General features: G+C 45.9%; 1 pseudogene; it reads left to right on the top strand.

Annotated features, from left to right (window-relative positions):
- LOC129048366 (uncharacterized) overlaps positions 1-13413 on the top strand; it is a 15709-nt pseudogene extending 2296 nt beyond the window's left edge.

Below are 13413 nucleotides of genomic sequence, written 5' to 3'. Positions count from 1 at the left end.
GGAGTTGATTTTTTTTTTTTTTTTGAGACAGAGTCTCACTGTGTTGCCCAGGCTGGAGTGCAGTGGTGCGATCTTGGCTCACTGCAAGCTCCGCCTCCCGGGTTCACGCCATTCTCCTGCCTCAGCCTCCTGAGTAGCTGAGACTACAGGCACCCGCCACCACGCCCAGAGAATTTTTTGTATTTTTAGTGGGGACGGGGTTTCACTGTGTTAGCCAGGATGGTCTCGATCTCCTGACCTCGTGATCCGCCTGCCTCGGCCTCCCAAAGGGCTGGGATCATAGGCGTGAGCCACCGTGCCCGGCCCCTAGATGGAATTGATTTTTTAAAATGGTATCACCCTGGCTCTCCTATGCTCCTATTTCCCTAACATAATCCTCGATTTATAAGAGATCTCTTAATCTTAAGGAGAGATGAGGTGCGAAGGTCATTCTTCTGTAACTTCTTGCTGATTTTATGGGCATAAGATTGGAGAAGTAAAAATTATCTGTTTGCCCCATCTATGGGCCCAAAGGCGGATGTTTTTATTTCCTGGGTCAGAAAATGGGATGGGCTGGAAGCCTTGTGCCAGCATTATGCAGAATTGTAATCTAGAAGACACAAACTTCACTAGGAGTTAAACAAGTAAAGGGCTAAGATTGGTAATAACCAGACAGCTATCAAAGGTCCTAAGAAGGGCAAAAAAACAGTGACACTCAGGAGGGAGCATCTTTTTGAGATGGAGTCTTGCTCTGTCACCCAGGCTGGAGTGCAATGGCATGATCTCAGTTCACTGCAACTTCCACCTCCCGGGTTCAAGCAGTTCTCTGCCTCAGCCTCCCAAGTAGCTGGGATTACAGGTGCCTGCACCACACCTGGCTGATTTTTTTTTTTCAATCAATTTAGAAAGTTTATTTTGCCAAGGTTGAGCACACACTCATGACATGACACAGCCTCAGGAGATTCTGACAACACGTGCTAAAGGTAGTCGGGGCACAGCTTGGTTTTATACATTTTGGGGAGACGAGACATCAATCAATATGTGTAAGGTGTACACTGGTTCAGTCTGGAAAGGCAGGACAACTCAAAGTGGGGGCTTCCAGGTCATAGGTAGATAAGAGACAAAAGGCTGCATTCTTTTGGGTCTTTGATCAGCCTTTCACTGAATACACAATTTACATGGAGTGGGGAGTAAAGGAATAGTCACGCTGATGCCTTGGTCTGGCTCAGTGGATCTGCATTTTTGCATAAACAATAGGGCAGAAGAAGCAATCATTCATTCATTTGTCTCAGGTGAGCAGAGGGATGACTTTGAGTTCTGTCCGCTGTCCTGCACCTGAGAACTGGGCAGCCTCATCCTGAGCATGACAGAGAAGGGGACCTGGGGCTAGGGAATCCCTGATTCAATCATGCCACTCCTCAGGAGACGTTCGGAGCCCAGGACATGTCGGGAATGAGGAGACACGAGGTGGCCGATTTTTTGTATTTTTAGTAGAGACAGGGTTTCACCATGTTGGCCAGGCTGGTCTTGAACTCTTGATCTCGGGTGATCCGCCTGTGTTGGCCTCCCAAAGTGTTGGGATTACAGGTGTGGGCCACCAGGCCTGGCCACAAGAGCACTTTTAATGGTTGACCAGTTAAGACATGGCTTGTCACTATTCATTGCCTGTCACTACCCCTAGCAAAACAACTCAAATGTTGCATCCAACTGAAGGCGGGCATATCAATGATTAAAATAAAGCTACCTAGTAATGAACTAGGGATTGACGTCTTGGTTATATTTATGCAACCAGGCAGTTTGTTCATATATTTTCTGTAGATCTTCTTCTATTTGACTGGAGGCGTTTACACGAGTGCAGCAGGGTTTATTGATTATAGTGCAAATACTCCCCCTTGTTCAACCAAGTAATCTAGTGCTAATCTATTATCCATTGCTATATTTGCTAAGGAATCAAGGAAGAGTTTTTATTTATCTAAAGCCTCCCCCATTTTATAAGACAGTCTATAGAATGAAGTAAAGTTTCGAAGAGTTGCCTTGGGATAGGCAAATTTTCCCTACGCGGCCAATAAACCATTGGCAGCCCCAACCCCAGCCAATATAAGGCCAGTTGCCTGCTTAGCTCTCAGGTGAGTGATGTTATGTAATTATATATTAAAGAGCTTTGCTTGTTCTATTATACATTGACCCCCGAACCAAACATTATCAATACACTGTGTATCCATGGGTTTCCATGATCCCAAATGAGAGACAAGTTATTTATAGGCTGATTGAATGGATGACCACATAGCCACAGGTATAATCCATTGGGGGTGCAAACCTGTATGGGATGGGAGTTGTTAAGAAGATTGAGTACCTGTAGGAGGGACTGAGGATGTTACTTATCTCTTTCTTTGCAAAACAACAGCTTTAGGTCTTCTAGGGGTTCACAAGTGTAGGTTGTGGTGTCTTTCTCAGGTGCCTGTGGGGACTTGTAAAAAACAGGTTTAATCTTGGACAGGTGTACTCAGCTAGTGAGTCCCTGAAGCTTAACAGCAGTGGAGGTGCTGTGCTTAACAATACTCCCCAATAAGGGCCCTTTCATTTTAGTTGTAATTGATTTTGGGTGATCCTCCTTTCCAAGTTTTTTTTTTTTTTTTTTTTTAACAGAGTCTTCCTCTGTCGCCCAGGCTGGAGTACAGTGGCATGATCTTGGTTCACTGCTACCTCCATCTCCCAGTGCAAATGATTCTCCTGCCTCAGCCTCCTGAGTAGCTTGGATGACAGGCACCCACCACCACACCTGGCTAATTTTTGTATTTTTAGTAGAGACGGGGTTTTGCCATGTTGGCCAGGCTGGTCTTGAACTCCTGACCTCAGGTGATCCACCCACCTCAGCCTCCCAAAGTGCTAGGATTACAGGCGTGAGCCATTGTGCCCAGCCTTCTTTCCAGGTTTTTAATAAGACTAAGTCTCCTGGTTGAATAGGGGAGCTACGAATATTTATGGCAGTGGCCTGCCTGACACAGGTATATTGAAGAAACATGCATGTAACATATGACTTTGTTTACGCTGTGGTGAAGACTTAACCCCACACCTGGTCATAGATCCTGCTTATAATTTGATATCTTATTGCCATAAATAATCTGTTCTGTTAGTTTTATGATCTTTATTTTAATGTTAATGCTGGCCAGTTGTATGTGAATCCCAAGAGGGGAAATGTATAGTGAGCTATGTCTGACCCCCAGCTTCCCATTATAACCTGAACTAGTTTTTCAGGGGTTTTTTTTTTTTTTTTTTTGAGACGGAGTCTCGCTCTGTCACCCAGGCTGGAGTGCAGTGGTGCGATCTTGGCTCACTGCAAGCTCCGCCTCCTGGGTTCACGCCATTCTCCTGCCTCAGCCTCCTGAATAGCTGGGACTACAGGCGCCCGCCACCATGCCCGGCTAATTTTTTGTATTTTTAGTAGAGACAGGGTTTCACCATGTTAACCGGGGTGGTCTCGATCTCCTGACCTCGTGATCCGCCCGCCTCGGCCTCCCAAAGTGCTGGGATTACACACGTGAGCCACCGCGCCTGGCCTTTTTCAGGGTATTTTTAAAATTCTCTTTGTCCAAGAGGGGGTTCTGCTCTGTTGGGGGGCTTAGGGTTTTTTTATTTTTTAGTTTATATTCCTCCTTTTTTGTCAAGGTATGCCAGAGGCAGTATTAAAAAACTAACCAGGCTGGGCACAGTGGCTCATGCTTTTAATCCCAGCACTTTGGGAGGCCGAGGCGGGTGGATTACCTGAGGTCAGGAGTTTGAAACCAGCCTGACCAACATGGTGAAACCCCATCTCTACTAAAAATACAAAATTAGCTGGGCGTGGAGGCGCATCCCTGTAAGCCCAGCTACTAGGGAGGCCGAGGCAGGAAAATCGCTTGAACCCAAGAGGCAGAGGTTGCAGTGAGCCAAGATCACACCATTGCACTCTAGCCTGGGTAACAAGAACAAAACTCCATCTCAAAAAAAACAAAAAACAAAACAAAAAAACAAGAAAATGAAACCCCAAAAGTTTACATTTTATCAAGATAATTCCTATGCTATGTTTATTAGGATTTTGGTTGCTAAAAAAACTGAGATTTAAAGCGTTAAAGCTTTTTTTTTTTTTGACAGAGTCTCTCACTCTGTCCCCCAGGCTGGAGTGCAATGGCTTGATCTCGGCTCACTGCAACCTCTGCCTCCTGGATTCAAGCTATTCTCCTGCCTCAGCCTCCGAAGTACCTGGGACTACAGGCGCGTGCCACCACTCCCAGCTAATTTTTGTATTTTTAGTACAGATGGGGTTTCACCATGTTGGCCAGGCTGGTCTTGAACTCCTGACCTCAGGTGATCCGCCTGCCTCGGCTTCCCAAAGTGCTGGGATTACAGGTGTGAGCCACCGTGCCCGGCTACCTTTTTTTAATATAAAATTACTCTCTTTATAACTTGCCTTACCAAAAATACATCTTCATTTCCAAAACTTTTTTCATCTCTCTCCCCTACTTACTCATTCCTTTCTACCTTTTTTCATAAGTAACCATTTTCTTTTCTTGAGATGGTGTTTCACTCTTGTTGCCCAGGCTGGAGTACAATGGCACGATCTTGGCTCACCACAACCTCCACCTCCCGGGTTCAAGCGATTCTCCTGCCTCAGCCTCCCAAGTAGCTGGGATTATAGGCATGTGCCACCACACCCGGCTAATTTTATATTTTTAGTAGAGATGGGGTTTCTCCATGTTGATCAGGCTGGTCTTGAACTCCCAACCTCAGGTGATCCATCCACCTTGGCCTCCCAAAGTGCTGCGATTACAGGCATGAGCCATTGCACCCAGCTTTTTTTTTTTTTTCCCCCGAGATGGAGTCTTGCTCTGTCGCCCAGGCTGTAGTACAGTGGCATGATCTTGGCTCACTGCAACCTCTGCCTCCCGGGTTCAAGCAATTCTCTTGCCTCAGCCTCCTGAGTAGCTGGGATTACAGGTGCCTGCCACCACGCTTGGCTAATTTTTGTGTTTTTAGTAGAGACGGTGTTTCACTATGTTGGCCAGGCTGGTCTCGAACTTGTGACCTCAGGTGATCCTCCTGCCTCAGCCTCCCAAAGTATTGGGATTACAGGCGTGAGCCACCGTGCCCAGCCATAAGTAACCTTTTTTTTTTTTTGAGTCAGAGTTTTGCTCTTGTTGCCCAAGCTGGAGTGCAATGGCATGATCTTGGCTCACCACAACCTCTGCCTCCCGGGTTCAAGTGTCTGCCCTGCCTCAGCCTCCTGAGTAGCTGGGATTACAGGCATGTGCCACCACGCCCAGCTAATTTTGTATTTTTAGTAGAGAGGGGGTTTCTCCATGTTGGTCAGGCTGGTCTTGAACCCTGACCTCAGGTGATCTGCCCACCTTGGCCTCCCAAAGTGCTGGGATTACAGGTGTGAGCCACCACACCCAGCCAAGTAACCATTTTCTTCTTTTTTTCTTTTTTTTTGAGACAGAGTTTTGCTCTTGTTGCCCAGGCTGGAGTGCAATGGTGCCATCTCGGCTTACTGCAAACTCCGCCTCCCGGGTTCAAGCAATTCTCCTGCGTCAGCCTCCCGAGTAGCTGGGATTGCAGGCATGTGCCTCCACGCCCAGCTAATTTTGTATTTTTAGTAGAGACGGGGTTTCACCATGTTGGTCAGGCTGGTCTTGAACTTCTGACCTCAGGTGATCTGCTCACCTCAGCCTCCCAAAGTGCTGGGTTACAGGCGTGAGCCACCGTGCCCGGCCCAAGTAACCATTTTCAAGTCCATAATTTGAATTGACCCTTAGATGGCTTCTGAATTAGACAACATTATTCTTTTTCTCAATAAGACTAGTTCCCAGGAGGCTTTTGCCCTCCAATGCTGCCCAGAGAGAAGCTGAATTAAACAACCCAAAGAATGAAAACCATCAAGACCAGAAGGAAAATGACAGGTGTAAGCTTAGGGCATACAAGCTGAGGGTTGCGTGTGTCACTAGTGAGGCATACACAGCAAATATGCAGCCGAGAAAGGGGACAAGGGGGACTGAGAACCAGTAGGTGCTGGCAAATATGCCTCTGAACCTCAATTTATCCAACAGCCCTGGACAGGGGCCTATAACCCCCAGTTCCCAGTGAATATAAAGAACCATGAGCATCCCATGACTCCTGGGGCTCAGAAGGCTCAACAGGAAAAGGAACAACACAGGGAAGGGAAGGAACGCAAAGGGCACTCACTTGTCTGTGAATCTGAAAACTTAAGAAGCATTTTATAGAGAAAATCATTCCACAATCCTAGAAACATGTTTTTCCATATCATAAACTTTTCTTAATTGGATATAACTCAGACATCCATCAAGTAATCCAAGGAAAGCTATGAACCAAAATTTTTGTTAGTCTTTATGGAAGTTTGGATTTTTTAGGGTTTGTGTTTGTTTGTTTGTTGTTGTTGTTGTTGTTTTTGAGATGGAGTCTCACTCTGTGGCCCAGGCTGGAGTGCAGTGGTGTGATCATGGCTCACTGCAACCTCCATCTCCCAGGCTTAAGCAATTCTCCTGCCTCAGCCTTCCGAGTAGCTGGGATTACAGGCATGCACCACCATGTCCGGGTAATTTTTGTATTTTCAGTAGTGATGCGGTTTCACCATGTTGGCCAGGCTGGTCTCAAACTGCTGGCTTCAAGTGATCCACCCATTTTGACCTCCCAAAGTGCTGGGATTACAAGCGGGAGCCACCACACCCAGCTGGAAGTTTGGTTTTTAAGAAGCCTTTTTCACATTTTTTTTCTCAGTGTCAAATTAGTCTCTAATGTTTCCATTTTATCTAGAACTCACTGAATTGTATAAGAAAAACAAAATCTCAGCCAGGTGCAGTGGCTCATGCCTGTAATGCCAGCAGTTTGTGCGCCTGTATTCCGAGCTATTCGGGAGGCTGAGGCAGGAGAATCGCTTGTACTCGGGAGGCAGAGGTTGCAGTGAGCTAAGATCACGCCACTGAACTCCAGCCTGGGTGACAAGAGCCAAACTCCGTCTCAAAAAAAAAAAAAGAAAAGAAAGTTATCCTTGGCATTTGAGTAAGTATGTCAAAGCATAACTATAATTATTTTTAAAACATATTGTTATGCAATATTGGGACAGCTGGACGTTCTGCTGTCATAGGAGTTTGTTCTTGCAGGCATTACTAAAACATCTTCAAGACATCTTATGGCCATGGGTCGTGACTGGCAAGGAATGTGCCTTGCTGGTTTTAAGCTGGAGTTGATTTTAAAATGGTGTCACCCTGGCTTTCCATGCTCCTGTTTCCTTAACCCCATGGTCAACTCTAGTTTTCAAGCAATCCAAAGTATCCTGATAAACCTGCATCCTTTCTCTCTATATATCCTCCCCATCCTCCTCCACCACATAGCAATGAAGTGACACTGTGAATTGAAGTAACACCTGTCAGTCTGGGCAAGGGAAGGACAAAAGAAGTTCGATGGAGAGGCTTTTATGGGAACAAGAATATCCTGTTAACCTAGTGGTGAAGAATCAAGGTAAACAGTGATAGACCAGGACCATGTTTCAGGATTTATTCTTGAGCCAGTGCCAAGACTGTATAGGCAGTACCTGGCTTTCAAATGGTGGAATTTCTTTCTTTCTTTTTTTATTTTTTTGAGACTGAGTCTTGCTCTGCCACCCAGGCTGGAGTGCAATGGCGCGATCTCAGCTCACTGCAACCTTGGCCTCCTGGATTCAAGCGATTCTCCTGCCTCATCCTTCGAAGTAGCTGGGATTATAGGCACCCACCACCATGCCCAGCTAATTTTTTTGTATTTTCTGTAGAGACTGACCATGTTGGCCAGGCTGGTCTTCCACTCCTGACCTCAGGTGATCCACCCGCCTCAGCCTCCCAAAGTGCTGGGATTACAGGTGTGAGCCACCGTGCTTGGCCTGGAATTTCTTACAAATACCTTAGAACAGTTGCCCAAGCTGAGTGTCGATATGAGCTTTCTTTTCTTACCGTCTTAGCTTGAAATTTATTTCCCCTTTGACTCAGGCAACTGCTCCCTAGGATAGAACCCCCAGTTTCCAGCCAATGCCTATTTTACATCTCGTTTCAGGGCCCATTCAGGACACAGGGGAGAAGGGATGATGTATAAACCCATGGAGTTGCTCACTCTCCTCTTACCTCCTTGAGGCAGTAAGTGTTCCCAGCCCACATTCTATCTCCTCAGTAGTTTCCCTATCATTATGTAAGTCAGAGTTTATCCTGATCCCCAACTTGAAATAGACTGTCTGGGGTCACCAGGTTTGGATTGTGAAGGGACCCTGCCCTCACAGCAGCAGAGGCCTTGCTCCTGGCATTCAACATTAGAATTGTTTGTTATGGCGCTGTGCTTCCGGTACACATATGGGCTTGTGTCATACGTTAAAAACTACTCAACATCTATTGTTTCTCTCCGAGGCAAAATGCATTCTAAGTTTCAGCTGACTTCAGGTGAATTTGATGGACACTCCTGCCACTTAACTCTAAATTCTGACACCTACAGATTCCAGGAATTTAATTTTCCAAACACAAGAAAATCTTGGTCATAATTGAATGGTTGGTTAGCACATTAGCTGGGCGTGGCGGCACATGCCTATAGTCCCAGCTACTCAGGAGGCTGAGGCACGAGTATCTCTTGAATCTGGGAGGTGGAGGTTGCAGTGAGAGGAGATCACGCCACTGCACTCAGCCTAGGTGTCAGAGGGAGACTCTTTCTAAAAAAAAAAAAGAAAAGGAAAAAAAAAAAGTTGCACCTGCTGAGGTTAACATCTTTATTCCCTTACCCTCTGAAGACTTAGCCATGGTCACGACCACATTGAAATACTCTCTCACTAACCTGTATAACTGTTTTCACTGTCTTTTTCAAACAGCATTGAGAAAAAAGTATAGTACCTATTCTATTTTTTTTTTTTTTGAAACAGAGTCTCTGGTACTCAGGCTGGAGTGCAGTGGTGTGATCTTGGCTCACCGTAACCTCAAGCTCCTGAACTCAAGCAATTTTCCTGCCTTGGCCTCCCAAAGTGCTGGGATTGCAGGTGTGAACTGCCACACCTGGCCCCCCGACTATTCCTGTATCAGAAATGTAACTCGCCCACTCACCACCAGCCCACACTCTGAGTTCTCCCATCACTCCACTGCCTGCTCCTCTGCTGATCACAATGGAAGAAGAGATCATGGCATTTGTCATTGACAATGGCTCCAGCACATGCAAAGCTGGCTTTGCTGGGTACAGTTCCCCCTGAGCCATGTTCCCCTCCATCAATGGGCATCCCTGGCACCAGGGCATGATGGTGGGCATAGGCCAGAAGGACTCCTACCTGGGTGATGAGGCCCAGAGCAAGTGCAGCATCCTGACCCTGAAAGTGCCCCGTGGACCACTGCATCATCACCAACTGGGATGACATGGAGAAGATCTGGCACCACACCTTCTACAATTAGCTGCACATGGCTCCCAAGGAGCACCCAGTGCTGCTGCCTGAGGCCCCTCTGAACCCCAGGGCCAACAGAAATAAGATGACTCGGATTGAGACGTTCAACACCCCAGCAAGGTACATGGCCATCCAGGCTGTGCTGTCCCTGTACACCTCTGGTCACACCACTGGTATTATCATACACAGCCGAGACCCACACGGTGCCCGTCTACAAGGGCTATGCCTTCCCCCATGCTATCCTGCATCTGGATGACTGGCACCTGACCGACCACCCCATGGAGATCTTCAGGGAGCCCAGTTACTGCTTCACCACCACAGCCAAATGGGAGATCGTGCGCAACATCAAGGAGAAGCTGCGGAAATGGCCACCACAGCGTCCTCCTCCTCCCTGGAGAAGATCTAGGAGCTGTCCAAGTGGCTCCAGTGTCTGGAGGCGCTGTTCCAGCCCTCCTTCTTGGGTATGGAATCTTGTGGCATCCACCAGGCCACTTTCAACTCCATAAAGTATGATGTGCACATCCGCAAGGACCTGCTTGCCAACGTGGTGCTGTCTGGTGACACCCCTGTGTACCTGGGCATCACCTACAAGATGCAGAAGATCACGACCCTGGTGCCCAGCTCCAAGAAGATCATCACCTCCCCTGAGCACAAGTCCTTGTGTGGATTGGCAGCTCCATCCTGGCCACCTTCCAGCAGATGTGGATCATCAAGCAGGAGCAGGATGAGTCAAGCCCCTCCATCACCCACTGCAGATGCTTCTAAATGGACTGCAAGCAGATGCGTGTCATGTGCTTCATGGATTAATGTAGAAGTATAAATTTGCCCCTGGCAAATGCATACACCTCATGCTAGCCTCAATAAACCAGAATAAGCCTTTCAAAAGAACTGGTCCTTGAAACTTGTGTATCAGCACTGGATTGTAGAACTTGTTGCTGATTTTGACTTTAACTGTTCCCTTGGTATTTGTTTAATACCCTGTACATATCTTTGATTTATACCCTTAGTACATGTGGCTCAGTAACTTCATGGCTGAGGTGAGGACATGCTTGTGGGAGGGAAGTCTGTGGCTTGGTGAGTCTGTGTGAGCTGCAGTCTCCTTAACTGTGCAGGTACTAATGTGTCGGAGAGCTCAGTGTTCCAGGATTTTCCTTTTATTTTTTTTTTGAGACAGAGTTTCGCTCCAGTTGCCCACGCTGGAGTGCAATGGTGCGATCTTGGCTCACTGCAACCTCCGCCTCCTGGGTCCAAGCGATTCTCCTGCTTCAGCCTCCCAAGTAGCTGGGATTACAGGCATGCGCCACCACAGCTGGCTAATTTTGTATTTTTGGTAGAGACAGGGTTTCTCCATGTTGGTCAGGCTAGTCTGAAACTCCCGACCTTAGGTGATCCACTGCGCCCAGCCATTCTAGGATTTTTCTAGAGCCTGGCAAGAGCTCCTGAACCAGTTTCATTTCTGTCTTGCTGGTCTATTAGTGTTAAGTCTTGAGCTAGAAGCGGTTTACATTTACACCTGTAAATTTACTCATTCTTTTAATTTATGTAAGTTTTTTGTACATAATTCTCAATTTTTAAAGAGATGACCACAAATTTTGGTTTTCCACTGTTATTTATGTAAGGAAAAATAAAGTTATTTATGTAAAGAAAAAAGAAAGTAAACCAAAAAATAAATATAATTCGCTCTAACCTCTAGCTCCATTTTCAAAAGTCTGCATGAACTTCGTTAAATTAGTCCCCTTAAAATGATAACAGTATTCAGCAAAGTTTATTTTAAATTCTCTTCAAAACTATTTACTGAACTATTATAAATTTGTCAGACACTAGGCCATGCACCAAGAGCAAATAGGATATTTATTCTGAGTCCTTATGCTTATGAAATTTATCATCCTTGGAAGTGAGGAAGTAGAGTCAGGTGTTTAATTTTTAAATATGTATACATTTAGGAGATAATGGAAATGAAATGCTATCTGATTTTGAAGGGAAGAACTGATGTTTAGAAAAGTGGGCTTTGTATAGAACCACTACTTACATTCTTTTAAAAATCTTACTGTTGCCAGGCACGGTGGCTCACATCTGTGATCCCAGCATTTTGGGAGGTTGAAGCAGGAGGATCACTTGAGGCCAGGAGTTCCAGACCAGCCTGGGGAACACAGTGAGACCCCACCTCTACCAAAAAAAAAAAAAAAAAAAAAAAAATAGCCGGGCACAGCAGCATGCAGCTGTAGTCCCAGCTACTCATAGGCTAAGAGGCAGGAGGATCATTTGACCCTCGGAGTTCGAGGTTGCAATGAGCCACAATCATGCCATTGTGCTCCAGCCTCAGTGACAGAGTGAGGCCCTGTCCCAAGAAAAATAAAAACCTTATTGTGAAAACATGTTCAGAAAAGTACACAGAAGATGTACAGCTCAATTTATTACATAGCAACTATCAAGATTTTTAAATGTAGAACATTACCAGCATTGCAGAAGCTCTCCTCATGCCCCCTCCAAATCATTACTCCTACCTTTATCATAAATCAAGTGTCCATATATATGCATGGGTTTGTTTCTGAGCTCTTTTGTTCCATTAGTCTATTTGTCTATCCTTGTGACAAGCTACACTGTCTGTCCAATAGAAAAATTCTCCCACCTTGTTTTTCTCCATGACTGTCTCGGCTACTCCTGTTCCTCTGCATTTTCATTTAACTTTTACAATCACGTTTGTTGAATTTCACACACACAAACTTTTTGAGTTTTTGACTGGGATTTACTGAATTTATACACCAGTCTGAAGTTGAGATTGTTAACAATATTAGGAGTTAACCAACTTTTTTCTTAAAAGGGTTAGATAAGTATTCTAAGCTTTGTGGGCTGAGGCAGAATTGGAGATACTTATATAACCATTTACAAAACATAAAAACCAGCCAGGTGCAGTGGCTCACACCTGTAATTCCAGCACTTTGGGAGTCCAAGGTAGAAGGATCACTTGGGCCCAAGAGTTTGAGACCAGCCTGGGCAACACGGCAAACCCTGTCTCTACCAAAAATACAAATTAGCTGGGCACGCTGGCACGTGCCCGTGTTCCCAGCTACTCAGGAGGCCCAGGTGGGAGGCTCACCTGAGCCTGGGAGGTCGACGCTGCAGTGAGCTGTGATTGTGCCACTGCACTCCAGGCTAGGTAATAGAGTAAGACCCTGTCTCAAAAAAAAAAAAAAAAAGTAAAAACTATTTTTAGCTTGAAAGTTTCTGAGCCTCAGTAGGTACTGGCTGAATGAATTTGGCCTGTGGGCTATAGTTTCCTGGCCCCATGAATTTGTTTTCTTTTACTTTCTCTCAGTAATGTCATATAAGGTTTTGTGTTGTGGTCTTACACATCTACTGTTAGTTATGTCTAGCCCCTAGTTTTCTAGTTCTCTCCTCAGTTGTGCCTAAGCTGCTGTTAAAGCATTCCAGTGAACTTTAAATTTAGAGACAGGGGCTCATTGTTGCCCGGGCTTGAGTATAGTGGCCATCATCATAGCTCACTGAAGCTTCTAACTCCTGGGCTCAAGTGATCCTCTCATATCAGCCTCAAAAGTAGCTGGGACTACAAGCAGGTACCACCGTACCAGGCTATTTTATTTATTTTATTTTTTGTAGAGACAGGGTCTCACTATGTTGCCCATGCTGGTTCCACTGTATTTTTTCTTTCTTTTTTTGAGACGGAATCTCTCCCTGTCCCAGGGTGGAGTGCAGTGGCACGATCTCGGCTCACTCACTGCAACCTCCGCCTCCTGGGTTCAAGCGATTCTCCTGCCTCAGCCTTCCGAGTAGCTGGGATTACAGGTGTGCGCCACCTAATTTTTGTATTTTTACTACAGACAGGGTTTCACATTGGCCAGGCTGGTCTTGAACTCTTGACCTCGTGATCCGCCGGCCTCGGCCTCCCAAAGTGCTGGGATTATGGGCGTGAGCCACCATGTCCAGCCAAGATTTCACTGTATTCTTAATTTTGATTATTGGATTCTTACAAATTCTAGAAT

Source organism: Pongo abelii, chromosome 1 (assembly GCF_028885655.2).
Source record: "Pongo abelii isolate AG06213 chromosome 1, NHGRI_mPonAbe1-v2.0_pri, whole genome shotgun sequence".
In the NCBI taxonomy this organism is placed as follows: domain Eukaryota; kingdom Metazoa; phylum Chordata; class Mammalia; order Primates; family Hominidae; genus Pongo; species Pongo abelii.
The sequence above is the reverse complement of the archived record's forward strand: the minus strand, read 5'-3'. Positions and strand labels throughout refer to the sequence as shown.